Source organism: Apis florea, unplaced genomic scaffold (assembly GCF_048593485.1).
Source record: "Apis florea isolate Af1SG1 unplaced genomic scaffold, ASM4859348v1 contig_3203_pilon, whole genome shotgun sequence".
Taxonomy (NCBI): domain Eukaryota; kingdom Metazoa; phylum Arthropoda; class Insecta; order Hymenoptera; family Apidae; genus Apis; species Apis florea.
This window is the reverse complement of record NW_028256723.1, coordinates 6,006,137-6,026,906: the sequence shown is the minus strand read 5'-3', so window position 1 is coordinate 6,026,906 and position 20,770 is coordinate 6,006,137. Positions and strand designations below refer to the sequence as shown.

General features: G+C 34.5%; 1 protein-coding gene across 4 annotated transcripts in view; it reads left to right on the top strand.

Moving 5' to 3' along the window:
• The window catches only part of Mob2 (MOB kinase activator 2), a 52,742-nt gene that overhangs the window by 17,684 nt on the left and 14,288 nt on the right, over positions 1–20,770 (top strand). Inside the window, exon 1 of one of the 4 annotated variants that reach the window (XM_031916707.2) lies at positions 10,309–10,403. The exons of 2 other annotated variants lie outside the window; for them this stretch is intronic. The gene's annotated coding sequence lies outside the window, so the exon portion shown is untranslated. Of the gene's footprint in view, positions 1–10,308; positions 10,404–20,770 lie in introns of those variants that run through there. One more of the 4 variants, XM_086911309.1, reaches the window with a different exon arrangement.

Below are 20,770 nucleotides of genomic sequence, written 5' to 3'. Positions count from 1 at the left end.
CTCGTTATTCCAAAATTTCGCGTGTTAAAAATTGGCAATCAATAGATGTTATAAATCGGAGACGGTGTTTAAAGGGAAGAAGAGGAGGAGGGAGGGAGAAAAGTAACTATCTCTGGACTTGTCCGGAGGAAGATCGAGTAAAACCGAGGACATTCGCGTGCTTCGCTTAATTAACCGCATTTGAGAAATTTAATTTTAGCCGAGAACAGCCAACTTGTATTTCCTTCGCTCGTTTCTTTTTTTCCAACCCTGGAAACGTCGAGCCTTCCGCTCGTTTCTCACGATTTCCCAGAATATTTCTTCGTCGTGTAACAATAACTTGTAAATATAATTATTTCCCTCGAGGCATCGTGATTGGCCCAGGAATCTGATCAATTTTTCAAATTTCAGATTAAAAAATTCCCTCCCGTTCCATCGGGATAATAAAATTTTCGCTTAAAATTCCAATATTTTCCGTTAATCGTTACGAATTTGCAACGAAAGAGGAACATTTGACAGACTTCTCGCTGTATTTGCACCGTTTACGCGTCCTGCCACGGGCTCGAGGAAGGGCTTCCTTTCTTCAGGAAGGCCGGAAGTCCATTAATCGGCTCACGTTACGCCATTTTTCGTCCCGAAGAACACCGCTAGGAACGTCTCGAAAAGGTTTCCCTTATGGAATGGTACGTGTCTCTCTCTCTCTCTCTCTGTACCTGAGAAGCAGAAAACGAACGATCCCTCTCTCCCCTCCCCTCCCCTCGAGACAAAGAATAAGGATTTCTGTTCTCTGGAGGATTGGTGCAATTCGAAACGTATGTATTTTTCTCGTATCGATTCGATGAAAACGTCAAAGTAGCTGCTTAATGGACGGAGAATGGAAAGATCGGTTTCTTCCGTATTCTGTTTCGCTTCGTTGGAGGAATGGAGAGGGATGATACGGCTGTTTTCAAGCGAGTGTAACAACAGAATATGCTCGAGGGGAAATATTTGTCGTGAAAAAAAAACATTTTTAAATTATTTTTAAATTAATTTTTCAGTTTTTCAATAGCTTATTTGATTAATAATCGAGAGATATAATTGTAATTGTACCAATAAAGCGTGAAATAATCGGAGAATTTACAGGTGGCGCCGTTTTTCTAAACAAGTATTTCACAGGTAGTGTGTTACGCATTAGTTAGTTAGAGGATTATAAAAATCTCTCATTATGCGAGACTTGAATTACGACGTGGCGTGTGTAAATTGAAAAAAAAAGAATTTCATCCACATCACGACGAAGAGAAATGAAATTAGAACTTCGCTTTAATTAACTACGCGAGCGAAGATATCATTGAAACAGTTGCTAAATGCAAAAAAAAAAAAAAAAAAAATTGAGAATCAAATATCAAACGTTGCGAGAGTTATTTAACTGTTATTTATCTGTGCGTTGTATCGTTCATCGTTTATTCTGTGTCACTACGGCCATCATTACCCGATCTATCCTCTTCGTGTCTTCTTCAATTGGGATTGCGTGAAATTGCGTTCAAATAGAACGTGAGGACTATAAACATGGATAAAACTTAGCGAAAGCATTAGCGATCATCTTGCCGATATTTCACCCGGATACGATCAATCGAGCACACCCTCTCGCGTGCGTACGAGCCATAGGAGATAATCACTTTAAATGATATGCATAAATGCGGGTGTATTACGCGCGATTAAAATACGTAATTAAAAATTTTCTTCTTCTTTTTCTTTTTTATATAATATCTATCTTAGATCGTCGTTTCGAGGATCTAAATCTGATAATTCGATGAAATTATCACTCAAAATCTATCGTTCTCTGTGATGTTTTTTTTTTTCTTTTTTTATTAACGAGAAATACGGTAAAATTTATAATTTGTAATTTTAATCAAGTTAATTGTTTCCAAATATAAATGGCCGTTTAAAAAAAAAAAAAATGAACCGAGCATCATCCCACGTATTATTCTATAATCCTTCCTCTGTAACTTTTTTTTTTTTTTTTTTTACTTTAAATAATAATACGCTTCGTTTTATTTTTACGTACATCTATATAGCTGATGTATAATTTAAGAATTGGTTATAAATTGTTTGCTTTAATGGCCTATGTTATTCGAGGCCTATACTTTTCTAAACGTGGAATTACGGTTTTTCTATAAATATTCGGTAGACGTGGTAAAAAAAAAGTAAATGGAGAAAAAGAGGTTCATCTCGCACGACGATCAATTGATTTTTAACGGTGGAACGATTTTCTTTTTTCCTGTGCACGATACGGTACGCTCTCCTCCCTTATTAGGTAAAAATTTCTAATCGTATTAAACAATGTAAAAGATAACGATATCGAATTGATTTTCTCTGATTTTTCCAACGTTATCAACGTTATTAATATTTGCTCGTGGCATATCCCTATATAAAGAGAATTTAAGATGCACAGAAAAAAGTAAAATTTTCATAATATTAATAAATAATCACGACGATGACATATAACACGCTTCCGCTTTTAATACTGGAAATTTCAAATGGAAATTTCACAGTGAAAACGCAGTGTGAGACGAGACGAATTAAATATATTATATTTGACGTGAAAAAGCTATCGAATTTCCCCGACAAAGGTGATCAGCTATTCTGAAATTGAATCGTTTCTAAATTATTTTTTAATAACTTTTTATTTAATTCCGTATCGCGAAAACACAACGGAGAGAACTCGAACTTAACGTTCAGCTTTCCTTATGGTGTGAGTACGTCGCGCGCGCGCGCACACACACACGCGTACTCTCTCCAGTTTCTGCACAGAAATCGTGCACGTGACCCATTTCACCGCTACGCTTTCCTTCCCCCTCTGTCACTGTTTACTTTTCTCCCTCTCTTTTCGCTCTTCTTCGTCCCACAACATCCTTCCCCCTCTTATTTTCTCTATTCTTACGATTCCTTATCTCCCATCTTGCTCTCGAACCATCTTGCAATTTTCCCTCGTTCCCTCCTCCATCGACGCATCCTTCTCCTCGGTATAAACAAGTCGTCCTCTACGGAATTCTAGCTCACACATCCACTCTCCTCATCGTACGTAAGTACATATACGCTTCTATTATGTTTACGGAATCACATCATTGGACATCGTTCCCCATGGGTATACTCTTGCGCACCGTTGTTTGAAAGTCAATCTCGAATACGAACGTATGCGTATGTATAAATGAATGTATTCGCATTTTTGGAATAAATAAGAAATTTTCCCAAGGTGAATACAGGAAAAACCTAAACGTTAATATTAACATAGGTAGGAAAGTGAATTTATAAAACGAACGAAGAGTGCGATGAAGAATGGATATAAAGAATATTAAAAATAAATATTATTCTTGAACGTTTACGTATACATGCGCAACCACATTTATCCAAGCGAATTTTCGCCAAAATCTCTGTCTGCAAAGTTATCAAAGCGGAACACGATGGGTAACAGCAGACGTTTGATTTCGTAACTGGAACATAAATTCAACACGAATTCATACGAAGACTTACAACTCGGGTGTGTGTATAGAAAAGAGGGAAATTTTATATCGGAAATATAAGACACTACTATAACTCAAACATTTCTATGCCTTTTTTGACCATATAATTGCATTACTTACATTATTAATTCCTTTTCAACATCTCTTCAATGTGTTTCGAAGCAAAGCAGCGAAAAATACAACGAGATCCGACAATTGTACCTTATATATATATATATCTTTGGCGCGTTCAAAACGAACGGAATAAAAGAAACGAATGTTCCTCTGCCGTTCGATCATTTCACACACGACCATATTTCCTCGGCGTGGCGAGTGCGCAAACTCGGTTTCACGACCGTTAGAAGCGTAGAGACGGTTAATGTTCGCGCGGGGATCCGTTGGACGAAGAAAGAGGAGAGATGGACGACGGGTAAACAAACGTTAGGAAAAGTTGACGCGTAGAAGGAGCGAGCGGGCGACGTTGCACTGCCGCCTCTCGGGCGCCATTTCTGCCCATCGATCGGCATCCTTGGTCGTCGTAATCCTGGCGGAGGCTGCTGGCGCCAATCCGTGTTCTCGACCAGCAAACCGGCCGATCGTCCGGATAATTACGCAGTTAAAAGCTTCTCTTGTTTTCGCCCTTCGACTTCCGTGTACTCCCGACGTACGGTCGTCGTACCACCGTCGTGTTTTTATTCTGGCCGGTGTTACGAAAAGGAGGAGGAGGAGGAGGAGGAGGAGGAGGAGTGGTTATTCGTGCGCCAGGGGGTGATTTATACCCGGCTCGGGGAGCCTTGATTACCTACCAAGCAAATGAAAGGTAATTTATTCGACGGTGTGAATATATTTTAATCACGGCGAGTTGTTGTGACGTCTCGATCGAACCGTGTGCAGTTATTTTCCTCCCGATGTTGTGTAAATTTCCAGTTGGGATTGTAATAGCGGGTGCATTCGATTAAATCGAAGTAAACGATTATGAACGGCGAGGGATTATATTCGATTCGTAAATGAAACAAATTCGTGATGATTTAATCGATGCGATATTTATTTAATTTTTTTTTTTTTTTTCTTTTATGGTATGCTTCGTGGTTATTCATATTCTTTTAAGAAACTCTTGCTCAAACACACGAATTCCATGGGCAGAATCGTTTTAATTGATCCGGAAGCGTAACGATCGATATTGAAAGAACAAGGACGGACAAATAGAAGAAGAGGAAGAAATTTAAGAGATCGTTTAAACAGCTTTTAAGAAATTTTATTATCGGTTCGACGTCGTTTAAAGCGGGGATCTCGCTCGAGTTTAAGGAGGAAGTGATTGCATGTAAACGAAGTAACTAGCCCGGGTAATTGAAACGGCTCGCTTACGTTTCCAAAGTAGTGAAGGTATGACGATGGCTCGCCATATGGTGTCCCGTGTGTATAGCTCGTTTATTTAACGATAAATCGAAGATAGCGATATCGATCTTTCTCAAAGTAAAGTGTTAACCGATAAAAAATTACTTGTGTAACGTTGTGTAACGGTCATTTGCCTAATGAAATATCCCGTGTAAACGTGACGTTACATCGACCCTCGCCGACCAATAATTATTATATTTTTGCACAACACAAAACAATGATATCGTTAACTCGATAAACAGTTTCTTTCTTTTTTTAGAGAGTGAGAGAGAGAGAGAGAGAGAGAGAGAACACTTGTTGGAACTATTACCACTTCGTACTACTTTTCCACCTTTCGAGAATTCCCCTTTCTAACGATCGAAATTACCCATTCGTCCCAGATACGAAACCGGTTTATTCACCAGTGAAAATCATCGATCGAGATAATCGATTTTATCCGAGAGTAAAATTTTCGAGAGTTAATTGTCGACGTATTATATTTTTCGGATGAGAGAACAAGTTAATAACGCGGTGGTAATTATTCATTAACGAATTGGGGAGAACGAGATATTATCACCTCTTGAACGGGAGGAACTCTTTTCGTATTCTTCGTTCTTTTTACTCGATCGACGACGAATAACGAGTGCGCCCTCGAGACGAAACGACGCTCGAGAAGCTTTTTTCTCGCTTCTTCTCCGCTCGACGTTTTCTCCGCTGGGTTCACAAAATGCATCGTTACCAGGCCTTAAGCCCGCCTGGTGTGTAAGCCGGAAAGACGAGGACGAGCCAAGGTCATGGTCTACTTTCCGCCCTTGGGTGCACGAGAGCCAGGGCAAAAACGAGGTTTTCGCGTCTGCCTTGCTTTTCCAAACTTCAATTCCTCTTTGTTGATGTTACAACGATGATCAAAGCGGAAAGGGAATGTTATTAGAAACGGGACGACGCTGTGTACTCCAAACTTTGTGACGCAATGTTATTGCGTATGGTTCTCGTGGTTTCCAGGAAATGAATTCCATTTTCTTTTTTTTTTTTTTTCGAACGATTTGGTAATACAATATATTGTACCAAATATATACGTTGAATCTATTGAATTGGGTGTAGCAATATCGTAATTCAATTAGTTGCTTTCTCTCGGATCAAATTCACTTCGAAAATTGTAATGTAAAACATTGGAGGTGTTTTTTGAAAATCGAGAAAGAAACGATTTCTCCATTCATTCTTCTCCAAGTAGTATATCTATCTTACTAAAACTTGCGCGTTATTTCACCATATTCGTTCCTCGACAACTGAACACGTTAACAGTCACGAGTACTCGATACAATCCCTCCCTTTCTATCCACATAAGATACTGTTTGCAACCGGGATTTCCTTCGTCGTTCCTTCGAGTTCACACGCGTACAACTTCTCTCTTGTTAACCCCTACGAGTGGGCGGTGATAAGTCGATTCGTCGCAAGATTCATAAGCGTCAAGAGGGTTGGAGGGTGTATATTTGAGCAAGGAGGAACACGCAGCCACGGTCATAACAGCGGGATATCGATTGTCGCAGCGGAGGGGCCGCGACCAGTCAGCTGACTCGGGTTGCCAGCTCACAGCTGATCCGACACGCGGCGCAACTACCGCCGCATTGCCGCCCTCCCCACTCCAACTCTCTACCCCCACTCCTCCTTTCCGCACCGAATCCCCACCCCGCGTCCACGACCCGCACTGGGTATATATACCCGTGTTTCTCGATTTTCTCCTCGCTCTGCGGACCACGTCGAGTGCGAACGCCTGTCCGACCTTGCGGATCATGCGGATTTTCTCGCTTTTCGATCGACCAGGATAGATTTATTCGATCCAAAGAGATGAAATGGTTATTTAGAAATTGGCTCGTGGGTAAGTGGTTGGATCGAAATGACGGATGGTTATCATTCGTGGCAGGTAATTGTTGACGAACGATCGAGGTACGATTAACGTTACTTCTTAAGCATTGTATTAAGCGGTGTACGTGTATTCGCATATATGTAGACGCACGCTTCGTAATAAAAGCGATCACGGTGCGTTCGCGTGGAAGATTGTTGTTCAAATAGACGCGTGTTAGATATAGTAAATTGAACGATCGAGTGGCGGCATCGACTGTTATATTTGGCCTATGTGTTTAACACTGTACATATCTGTTTTAGGATTAGAAAATATAAATTTATTATTTCGATTAGATTGGAAAACAAGAAGAAGAGAAATTTTTTTTGAAAGTCTCGATTCGGTTTAAACTCCACAGATCATCTTTATGAAAGTGATCACGACGAGTAGTTGGGAAAGCATTGCGATTTAATTGCTAATTGATCGACGCATTCCCTTTCTCTTTTCACAATTTTCTTCCTCAATCTTTCCAGTTTAGAGTTTAATAAATAAATTATTAATTATATGAATATTCTTCTTTTCCCTCCGCGTTTTGTTATATTTAATTTTGATAAATTCGAACAAAGGTATATAAAATTGTATCAATTTATCTCCACATTTACAATTTTTCATTCAAATTTCATTTTCATTTAAAATGATTCAAATTGCTCGCCTTACTTTCGATTTCGTCGAATCGACAGTTATTCGCTCAAAGCTAACTGTAAATTCGCCTTACGCTCGTTCCAAGAGTTACCCAATAAACCGTCGCCATTACGATTTTCATAACGTGAAGGGGTATTGTTACGTTTACTCGCGATAAATTCAAGCCCTGTGCAATCGATAAGCATATTTCTTCGCGTGTTTCATATTGTTACTTATCTGCCGTGTTTTTTTTTTTTTTTTTTCCTAATGTGTATACACGATACGAATCATAAATTGCATTTAATCTTATCCATCTTTCACATCGTAACTGTACACGAAGAATACGTATCTACTTATCTGGCGAGGAATGTCCATCCAATTGCCATTTATTAATTCGAGATTCAAGTATAATTTTCTCACAAATGTGATTCCATTTTTTTTTCTTTTTTTTTTTTTTTTACCGTAATATTTTGTAAGTATATAATAAATGACATTTGAAAAATGTGAGATACAAACATATTGTAAATTACATACATATTTTAACTTATATCGAGAATACTATTCTCCTACTTCACTTCGCAATTCAATTGAAATAAAATTCCAATTCTTTGGAAAACTTATATATACACGAGGGGGGGGGGAGGCAGGCAGATATTCAAAGATCTAAGAAAAGAATCGTCCGTACGTCCTCTTGGATTTAATTATCGATAAAATGCTTTGCTTTCTTCGCGCAAATTACATGCAATAGCGAGGATGTCAGCTCCGAGATCACGCTCAACCGTGCTGATTATTATGCTCGACATCGAAGGGCCGCCATTATTTTGTCGTTTCCATGTCGTTGCGACGTTTATTCCTCGCAAGTTTCAGCAAATGCAAATAGATCCAAACTGATCGTTTCTGTTTCGAGGCGTGGAATTTGAAAAGTGGGCCATCGCGGGATTCCCCGCGAGAGAAAAGGAACATTTCGAAAAATCTAACCTAACCTAAAAATTACATTCGAAATCCACGTTGGATTATATAAATCCAGATACGGAAAAATTGGAGGGGAGAAGAAAGAAATAATCAAAGAGCGTGGTGCGGTGAAAGAGGAGCCTCGATCAGTTTCGGTTGACGCTTCGAATATCCAAGTTTCTGTCGCGTTCTCCGTATTTACCCATTATGCCTCGCCAGGCGTTTGCTGTTCCGCTGCAATAATGCATTCCGCGCGGCTTTGTCACGTATCGTACATATTTATTCCTCATTCCTAATCCGCCCTAACCGCTTTCGTATTCTTCTTCATCCCTTAATATCAATCTCTCGCTCGCCACTCCGGAACAAATAATATTGAATAATTTCGATCGTTGTAATTGAAACGTCTCCACTTCTAGCACGATCCATCCTCATTCAAACTGTACATTTTCATTACGAAATTTTTATCGTCAATACCTCCTCGTTTTATTTCGAGTTAATTAAAATCGAATTCGTTTCAAAACATGGTGGCAGCAAAGAGCAATTCCATCAGTAAGCTCATCCTAACTATCGCAATGAAAATTTCGGCTAGAATAGACGGATGGAATAAAAAGAGATCCTTCGCGATCCTATCTCCTTTCAGTCTAATCGAGACAAACCCTCGCATAAGCACACACGTCGCACCCTTATCGAGCATCCGTGCCAACCCAGATCTTCTAACCCATTTTACAACTTGATCCAAACGCGACCCAGATTTTGTTTAGATTCAATCCTAATCCACCGATTTTATCTTATCGAGTTCCAACGCCCACACAGGTGTCTATAGGCGAGGTACTTCGAGGTAGTCTTTGCGAGTCTTGCGAGTATTTTTATCTTTTATTGTGCTTTTATTTATTTTGTATAAATTGGCTGAATCATTTTTAATCGCTCGATTAATCCATTCGTTGCATTCCAAGTGGATGCATCCCGTTTCTTTTTTTCTTAAATGGTAAATGGAATAGATCGATTTGTTGTTTTTTTTTTTTTTTTTTGGAAAAATTGGAATAAAAAGAGAGATGTTAGGATGATTTAAAATAAATGTTTATATCAGATGTCGTTCGAAGGTCGTTGCTAAATAAATGATTAATGTCTTGTCGTCACTTTTCCAAAAATGAGCAGCTTCGTTTGAAAAAACGACTTTGAAACTTCGAAGGCTCTCTTCTCTCGGCGAGACATTAGTCTTTTCTAGAAATGAAAAGATATTATCGATTCCAAATATTTAAATTTTTAACGCAACAAACTGTGGGGATCACAGCCACATATTTGAATTTTATTTAAAAATAAACGTGCAAAAGTAGCAAGGAGGATATATCGTGAATATACGTGACACAAAACGAAATTGTAAAAGGAAAACAAGGTTTCTGTTTATAGAACACGTTATATTGCCCATTGAAATATTTATTCAAACGACGATGGAAGATGAAATTAATGCAAATCAATTTGAAATAATAAATACGTGTGTAACAAATTCAAAATTTGTAAGTATGAAAAATAAGCAGAGCACAAATAATTCATTTGATACTCTATTTAATAGTTTAAACGATCCAATATAGCATATACACAAAATATTGTGTGACAACCTCGAATGATCGAACGAGATCGGATAAGCGTTCCGTCTCTGTTTACCTTTCCTCGTGATGAGAAGTTCGAATCAAACTCATTAAAGCATTCAAATAAATAAGTCAATTCAACGAAGATTCGTCGGCAGAAGGAGTCGAAAAAACGAACGAATTTCTATCAGAGCCGTGTTGTCGTTTGTTGCGATCAAATCGCTATCACCGATTGTTTAAAGACGCGCATAAAAGGAGACCATTATTTCCTTCGTTTCCTTCTCGTCTCTTCTTTGTCCGTCGTTTCCGGGTGACGAGGCTTGCACGGTTGGACGGTTTCCCCCACTCCTCGACATGGCGCCTAGTATCGTCGCGCGACGCAGCAGTGGGAAGGGAAATGCAAGAAGTTGGCCGGTTCAGTCGCGTTCGAGCTCTCGATCGTAGCGGATCGATTCGAATTCTACTACGGGTTTCGAGTCCGGTTGTCGAATGGGACACCAGTGAATGTACACGGTACGAAAAATTTCTCGTTTATCTTCTTTCTTTCTTTCTTTCTTTCTTTCCTGATTCATCGTTGCATTCGTAGTAGTTGGAATAATTTTGATATTCGAACGATCGAGTATACATTTTAGTAAGAAATTTTGTCATGTCATGTTTGGTGAAAAATGGCAGTAACTAAGAAGGGATGAGAGAGAAGAAATATGGTCTGAATGGAATGTTTTTCATAAGAAATATCCATAGGTTTTTTGCGCTTTTTGTTTCTTCGAAACGACTCGATCTTTAACGTTAAGAAATTTCAATTTTGCATTTTTATCTTTCGTTTTATTTTAAACGTAACTTTCCAAGAATTTAAACACAGGCTTTTAATATTCTTTTTTATTAATTCGTGGGTTGTATAATTTTTTTTTTCTTTCTTCAATTTGACTTTCAAACACGAAAAGAATCGTGTCTCCCACTCTTTAACCTTCTCTGTTCATTCACTCGCACACTTTGGTCTCGGTCAGTCACTGGACGTTCATTCAATTGGTTCGCCGCGTTTTTTCCTTGAACCTAATCCAAATGGACTGGATCCATTCGGTTACTCGGGTAACATTCGTCATAGATATTGAAGAACATTAATGAATGAAAAGTGTTCATCAAGTGTTTAAAAACGTTCGATGTGTAATATTTTATCGAATAAAAAGAATTCAAAGGGGAAAGTGTTGTATTTAAGAAAGCTGCGAGCGAGCAGCTTAAATTTGATCAGGAATAACAATCTTTATAATTTTCTTATAAATATTGCGAACACGAAAATTCAAATTTATATAAACAAATACGCACGTTGAGTAACCAATGTGTTCGATCTACCAGCAATTAACGTGCTTCTCGAAGTATTTAAATAAAATTAATCGATATCGATATCATCGTTACCTTCATGGAAGAGGTTAAGTTCCGACGAGATCGGACCATTCAGATATTGTTTATAATTAATCGTCGGCCGAGTTTGCGAGTGAGATCGATGCCAAGAGTAGAATAGGTTAGGAATTGGCTGTCTGGAAGATTAAGAATTGGCGTAGCTGACCATTTTAAATGGTTCCTACGGACAAGTTGTTGGTCGAGTTCCCGATTAATCGCGGATTCAGTTGAAATTGGAGTTTAAATGACGTGCCGAGACATCGAGTACGGAAAAGTTTGAGTTGGATATCGACTTTTTTTTTTTTTTTTTTTTTCTCAAAGTTCCGAACGTCGTTGTACGAATATTCTTTTGTTAGCTCGAATTAAATATAAATAAAATATTGACGAAAATGTGATGAATTTTCTTTCATCGCATAGATATTAAAATATTTTTCGTGTATCACGATTAATATTTCTGTATTAATATATGATCAAGTATTATCGATTGAAAAGCGACAAACAACATTCGAAAAGAAAACGGAACGTTATAGAAGGATATTATTCCCAACATCGAGGCGATTAAATTATTACACAGGTTAAAGCGAAGTTGGAAACTTCTCTCGCGAGAGTTTCGCGGAATGGCAAATATTTGTAAAAGGGGATTCGAGTTTTTATCAGAGCTGTGACAGCGCTCTTCGCGGAGTAGGTACACCTTCCGGTTTGTTTGTGCTCCCTCTATAACTTGTTTCTCGAACTAGATCGCGCGTTCATCTTCCCCGAGTTCTCAAGAAACGAGCGTTTCTCAGTTTGTCTTTTCGTTCATTCGGCTACATTGTTCCACGTTAACACGTTCGTTTAATCGTTTACCTTGTTGATCGTTCTTAGATGGTACTCTTTTCAAGGTTGATAAAGTCTTTTTTTTTTTTAAAAATCAAAGGTTTCTCCCGCTTCGATTATCATTATTATACTTTTATACAAGACTTCTTCTTGTATTGCAAAATTTCAAACGATCTACTTCACTGAATTTTTAACTATTTTACGTATCACGAGAAGTAATTCGAAATTCGTAATTTGTAAACAGCATGTCGTGGAGGAAAGTGCATTAAAAAGTGAGGTTAGCGAAATCCAATTTTAATATTTCCTGTTTAACTTAAAAAGGTTTATTTCGCTCTCCCCAACTCTGTCATTTTATCTGTCTGTGTACGCCAAAAAAGCACGGTGTTGATCGTTGATGTGACTTGTTCGAATCATTACATCCGCTTTTTAAATTTATTCAAATATATGTATTTTCCTCAAAGAGTCAACTCGATCGATTATTACGACAATTTGATCATTTCTTATTATTATTATCAATGATCTAATTATTCGAAAATCGCGTCGCGTTGAATTAATACGATCGAATTCTCTCTCTGATTTCCCTAATGGAATTGTGCTGCTGTGAGGTTATCACGATTATTCGAGGAAAATATCTTCTCGGGTTTCTACTAATGATATTGCGCAATCAAAGTTATTCTAATTTCGAGGGAAAACGGCGTAGCCGAAATATAGATAAATAATTTAAAGGAGGTGTGTGATAAAGAAGTTGAATTGCATTTTAATGTGAGGATTGTTTTAAACGAAGAGAATATTTGTTTTGAAAAAATTATTCCACAAATCGATTAAAAAAAGATTTAATTCCCCTCGGTTCTGCCGTGTTGGCAAACCGCGTTAAAAGTGGAAAGAAAAAGATCGGAAGGGAAAACGTTGTTTGAGCAGCGATCGAGTCCCGAGCTCCGTGGAGCAATTTTCCACCGTAATTTCATGTTAAAGGGATGCAATGGACCTCGATGCCTACCTTATTCTTGATTCGAAATCGAATTTCGAGAGGGCGCCTCCGTCGAATCGAGTTATTTTTCTAAATCTGCCGGAATTACTCTCCCATTCCGCTTCGTATTGATCGAACAACAATGGTTATTTTCACTTTCCATCCAATCGTGTATTTTGGACAAAGAAGAACGTTTCATTTTTCTCTTATGGAGGAACAGGTTAAATTCGAAGAAAATTGCCTTTGCCCGGATTGAAATTACGGCGAGCTACGAAGCACGATAATAAAAAGTTTTCAAAAAGTTGTAGGTTAAAATTTTTATAGAAATAAACATACGTAGATCCTTGCGAAACGAAGGAGATACATTGCTGCATGAATCTACGTTATACGAATCCCGTGGGTTATGCATGAATTATTATACGAAACTGTTCATAAGGAATGTGCGACGAAAGTGTAAGTATAGAGTGTTCTAAAAGACATGCTCTTTTGAAACGCAGTGGAGGAAAAAAGCATTCGTAAAATTTGAAATATGAAATTTAAAATTAAATTATTTCAAATATATATATATATGTATATATAGATATATATGTGTATTAAGTATAAGCATAATAAAAGCATAAAAGAAAATCATGGTAATGAGGATAACGCTTTCGTAACGTTCGTAACGTTCAAACTTTTGCCGAACTAGGAGAACTGCCTCGGGCAATGAAAAATCCCTAGATGACCCGAACGATCTCTCTGAGTAGGTATAGTCGCCTCTCTCGACGTTCTTCTAAACTTGTGATTGACACTAACCTATAGCGAGGAGAAAGTTTCGCTTCTTTCCACGCCTAGATAACGTCAGAGAAATCCCATCGCTTTTACTCGGATCCGTGAATCATACGGTTAAAATTAGCAGTGTTATTAATAATCGTGTATAAATATCGATTTTTTTCCCCCCCCTCCTCCTCTTTTACACCGTGTAACTGGTGTGGTTAGATCGTTGGAGGTGAATTATATACGTGTGATGATTTATCGTTGGTTTGTTGTTGGTTGTGTTGGGATGTCGCGATGTGTGTGCAATTGGTGATAGCGATTTTGATATTTACAGAAATCAAAGTGTATTATTGCGGTCGTTTTGATGCAATATTAATATCCAATATATATTGATAGAGTGAATGGTGTTGGATAGTGTTATGTAAATCAAGCAAATTGAAAATTCAACTAATCGAAAGAAAGTCGTTAAATCGTTCTATTAAACGATTCGTATTAAACGATTTCACGATGAAAAAAAAAGAAAGAAAAGAAAAAGTTTTAACAAATTTTCGAAATTGAAAATTCGTAATACGATTTCACTTCGGTGTGATCAGGATGATACCACCTCGACTACGGTCGACTAATCTAATTTGTTTAGCGGCGCGTGCACGACGTGAGTCTGATCGAAATTGACTTACATCACTGTCGCCGTTGGTGGCTCATTTGTCAATCATCACGTGTCCTCGATTAAGCATGGAAAATGAATATCAATGGTGTGAGATATACGTGCAGTATACATATATATGTATCGTCATCATCATAGATGTATGTATACGTGCAAAGGTTGCTGCCTTTTGATTTATAATAAATCGATTTTTATCAAAAATCGATGATACTCGATATAATTTGTTTAGAAAAATTTTTAAATAATTCGTTCTTTTTTCTTTTTTTCCATTTCAAAAGTTACGAAACAATATAACGAAATATTACAACGGATGTTATATTATTTAAAAATGAAAAGAAAAGATAAAAATAAATAGCTTTTAACCATCATATTTAAATAGTAAAAAAGTATATTATTATTTTTATCGAGAATAATTAGACATAATAATTCTGTTAAAACGTATATAATAATTTTTAAAATGATATTCTTGTTCGCTTCTTCAAGGACATATTAAAATAAAAAAAAAAAAAAAATAACAATAATAATAATTTCTTAAGTGTTTTGATAAGGAAACACATTAGTGGAAAGAAATTGAGGTTATAAATTTAATTTTGTCGTCGATTGTCTATGCTTCTGCCATTTATACATGAGTCATCAAAGTGCTCGACCGATAACTTTTCACCCAAAGCATTATTATTCATCGGTATGCTCGTTTTAAAATTTACTAAACCGATTGTATTTGTGACTATTCCCCTGCCTATCAACATCTTTTATACATAAATTTATTCCGCGTGTTCTCTCGTAATGTATATTATCATGTATATTATAGTATTTCATGTACGTTCTCAGAATCTGCTTTTTCGAATATATATTTTAAGAAACTCGAAATAACCAGATCAAACAAACTATCTCTTGGCCATATATCGTTTAAATTCTGGTAGGGATAACGACCTTGGACAAGTAAAACTTAAAACTTGCTATATTTCATGTGCTCTCACAGTTACCTTAGTTGTGAATTCTTAACAACATAGACGTGCCTTTTAAAATATAAATTGGGGGACGGAGGGAATATTTTAAAAAATTGAAGATGAAAAAATTTTATCAAAGAAGAGGATATTTTCTTTTTCTTTCAATGACAGACTTTTCAATTCATTATCCATATTTAACACATATTATTTTTAACAAATTAAAAAAACAAATTTCAATTATTCTCCACAATCCAAGAATGCACTCTCTCTAAAAGAGTTTAATGCAAGAGTTTAAAAATATATCTATTTCAATTACACGAAATACTCTTATCGATACTTAATATCAACGAGCAAGTTATCATACTCGTTATTTTATAATCAATTAAGAGTATATAATATTCGCCATGATGGTATGCCTTGACGTTGTAGCGTTTTTTTCAGTGTCCTGAAAGAAGCAAAGAGGTCTCTAGGCTCGTTGTTGACACCAGTCACGTACGTTTATTATCCGTCTCCCTTGCCTTAATGACGTCACTTTAATGAGATGCTCAGTTAAGCATAAATTTCGATCGACGGCGTGCGATTGATCCTTACGATGCCTCCTGAGCTTCGTGTTTGCACTTCGCCTACGTGTGTAAGTGTATCGTTGTGAAGATTTCAAGTAACCAAGGCGCGGTTCATAAGAGCGCGCGCATATAACGCTCACTGACGTAAGCGACTATGATTTAATTTATACAACGTTTGAAAAACCTTGTTTGTTACATGTTTAATACCTTTTATCTAATTATTATATTAATTATATTATATTATTTTGTTATATAAATTCTCTGATCATATTTATTCATATATCGTTTAGGCTTATTAGGCTTTTTTAACAAAAAAGTTTTAACATTTAATTGAAACCGAATCTTCTTGAAATTTTTCATTGAAATTTGATATTTTTTTTTTTGTGATTGATCGAATTTTCTCCAGAAATTCTTTTGTTTTATTATTAGGAAATTGGTATTTTCCACTTTTAAATTATAAATTCAATGCAAGAGCAAATTTATGCTAAGCAAAAAATGGGCGGGGAAATAAATTTGAATTGAAACATTATTTAAATATCATACAAGGACTAACTTTCCACAATTTAACAAGTGTTATGCAAATGTATTCTCATAAATTGACTCCTACGCTTCAACATATATATATATATATATATTGAATAGTCATAATATTACTTCATAATATTCGTTTATTCCTTCGCCTACTTGTGATTCCATTCATTTGGCATATTTTAAATTCTTATATTTAAAAAGAAAAGCTAGATATTAATTACACTATTTGTCACATTATTAAGTGGTTGAGTAAATTGATTATATCATTATTTATATATAATAGATAATTATTTCATTTTATATAACTTTATATTTTATTTACCAAAATATATTACTATTGTTGTTATTATCTCTTCGATGTCAGAGAATAATAATAAAATTTCCTATTGACCGTCACATATGTACATTGTATGTACATTTTACATATATATATTACCAGAAATTCTAAGAAATAATGACGCATATATTCGTGTTTAAAATACTACAAGCGTTCATTTATAAGCATTTCTGCGTTGATAGTTCAAACTTCCAAATAAATAGTTCCGATTCTATTACGATTATTTATTAATATTTAATTTTCAGTATATTTTCAAAATGATTAAAGAAATATTATATATTTTTTTTTATTATAAATAATATTTGCACAAAATTAAGTTATAATTTTCATTATATTAAATTTTAAAAAATATGTATTTGTATTATTTAAATATTTATAACATTTAAAAATTTATTTCCATTTTATTACGATTTTATCAATATGATATTTATATTCTTGTGTAAAATTTTATTTAATTTCAATTATTTGAATGTTTATTCTACATTTCATTTTAAATATATTTCAATATTTGTTTAATGTTTTTCATCTCATATATTATTGATATATATAAATTCTATAAATATATATCTTCAATAATATTAATTATATGTATGGATATAATGGAATAGTAATAAAATCTGTTGTTTTGAATTTGTTTTCTCTATTAATTATATATTTGATATATTTTATATAATTTAATGCAAAAGTTTATTATTTTTTATTATAAATTGTAATATTATCAAGTATTTAATGATATTGGATAATATTTTGTTATAATAATATTTAAATAAAATAAATATCATTTAAAAATTTAACAGATCTATGAATTTTGCTTTAATCAGTCATAAATTTCATCATCATGAACATATATCCCATTTCAACGTATTTCTTTCAAATTTTCCAAATAATTAACCTAACCTCTATTCTGCTTCATTGAATTCTAAAAGAATCACATATTGCAATAGGTGATAAATATCATGGATTCTCGAGCTCGGTGGTCATTTCTTTACTCGCGTTTTAAGATTCAATAAATTGAGCCAAATTTATAATCGCACCGTATTTTCACGTTCGATGTACACTCGTTATTTCAGCGCATACATACATATATGTAGATGGAAGCTACAGAGCGCCGTCTAACGTCATTGTGTATTATTTTGACCCTGCAAAAAGGAATAGTGTTTGTGATCGGTTATGAATGTTCTATATTTCGTTTGTAAATAATGTTTCATCACGCATAATGTGTGTGAGAAAATAATCAATCTGTTGTGATCGGTTGGATATATATAGAATAGAATTTTTTATAAGGAATTAATGAATGTACGAACTCAACTATTTCTTTGTAATGTTATGAATATATTTTTTTATGAAGATTTTATTTTATCTTATTGGATCGTAACAATATAAGACACTGAAGTTATAAAGTTTTAATTAATAAGATATATCAATATTTCTTTAAACTTATTTGATTACATCTCAAATTTTAATAATTTTACTTTAACATTATATCTGTTTATATTCTAACCTATATGAGCATGTGTATTTCATGATGGTTCTGCCATCTATACCACGCTAGTTATAACTAACAATTTTTCTCTTAAAGAATAAATTTCGTTTTTTTAATATAAACTAATCTGAGGCAAAATTTTGATTTCATTTGAAAACGAAGAGTTTATTACGTGTATACTTAATAGTATTTTTTTTTTTCAATTTCTGCTAGATTAAATATTACAATGTGATAAATTATTTGTATTCTAAAAAAAAGATAGTGACCTTGAAATCTGAAAAGATATAACTTTGAGAATAATTTATCGATCGTAATTTTTTACTTTTTCGTAACCATTTTAATGTGTTCTTTTTTAATGATGATAACGAAAATAAAATATATCGTAGTATACATATAAAACAATAAAATTATGGAATCTTTGAGGCGTTATAAAAAAAAAAACAACGTGGTATCTTGAGAATTGTTTATTATGAATCGTGAATGTTAAACATAGGGAGGACGAGAAATCTTCCATTGAAACATTGTCTATATTTCACTCGCTCGATATCAGTTTCTTGTAATTAGGTTAATGTATATATTTTCAGAGGAATGAAAACTTTATCAAGGAACAAGATTTCTTTTCGACGCGCTTCAATTTCTTATCGTCCTTTTTCTTCATAAATAATTATCTAATAACAACAAATCAAAACTTTTTAACGAAAGTAATTCTTTCTCATGAAAATCTTATATAAAATAACATGAAAGATCTTTTGAGCGATCATTCAAGAAAATAATAGTAATTAATTTTTTAATTTTTCTATGCAGGGTGTTTCGTAACATGTTGGGACCCACGTCAATGGTGAATAGAGGATACAAAAGCAATAAAAAGAGTTCGTATAAACATGTGCCCTATTTGACCTTACTCCCGAGTTGCGGCCATTTTTGTACTACAATAATATGCAGTATTTTAATTTTTTGTATAGAAAATACTCGAAATGATTTGGGCCATTTTAGGCTCGAATGAAACGCCTGAAATTGTGTTGTGTCGTAGAATTTTAATGAATATAAAAAAACTGGCTGTAACTCGAGAACAGACTTCTACAAACTTTTCTTAATATCTCTGTTTCCTCTGTCCACTGCTGAAGTATGTTTCATATGTCATAATTATTTTATTTTTTCACATTTAACTACTAAAATTTGTTATTATACAATTACCAAAAATAATTGAACATTATATATTTATACTTCTGATTATAACTTGCAGCGATATAGATGGCCGAAACAAATATTTCGTGATGTTTTTGAAACGCGATAATAATCTGAAAAAAAAAAAATATATATTTACTCAATGAAAAATGATCATTGATGACAATAACTCACCGAGACAAAGAAGGATATTTATTCAAATATAAAGCTTCCCACACATGCTACGTTCGAATGATTAGTCGAGTTTTCTGATTCAGCCAAGAATGATATCTAGTCTTGGAACTCCGTTTATATATCTAGTGAAATATATCTGCGAGTGTAAGGAGTTGATAAATTTCCGGAAGTTTAGAGAGGTGTTCGTGCCACGATTTCGAATCACGAAAGCGAATTATTTGGATGCTTTGAGCGGTCTTTCAGTAAGGAAAAGCTTTTTCAGACATTTTGCAATTTAAACGAGACCAAAAGTTCGAAGTTTTATTAACCATATATATATATCTGTAGAAATATTCGATATTGTGATGTATATAAGCCAGAAGATAGAGAGTACAATTTCTTCCTTAATTTTTTTTTGTTTCAAATTTGTCGAAAAAATTTTTTTTCAATATATATGAATTGTATTTTAATGATAAAATTATTTGATAAATATTTTTATATTAAAAGAAATCAGAAAATTCTTACTAATTTACTTAGTATAGGATGTAATGCTATTTATATTTCCGCGTTACCTCATTGCGGTTTTCTATTGAACCAGTTGAAACTTTATTTAGTTTAACTTTACGTATTGGAACTTTATTCGTTTCCATAGGTAACCTGATGCAACAGCAAATATTCAAAGCGTCCGATATCAAAAGCTATCTGTGAAATTCTAACACACGTACAATCCGCCGAAAACTGCTTAGAGTGAGAGATTTATCATTTTAAATAAAATTAGAAAAACAATTCGAAAAGGAATATTCCAATATTATCGATTCGTAGTAAAATACTTTCCATATTTTTTTGTTTTTTCCGCTTCTTTAAATATTCTACTTAGTATTATTTATTTCTATTCATTACTATTTCGTGTTTAAATGAAAAATCAAAAATTTTTAATACGTTAACTCGTTTAAACATATAATGAATTCAATGGAAAGTTTAGAAATATTATTGGCACGATTCACTAGAGACGTCATGTCTATAACCACTTTTCATCTCGTACCAGCATTTAAGAACACGCACGCGAAAGGTGTGGTCTGTGAA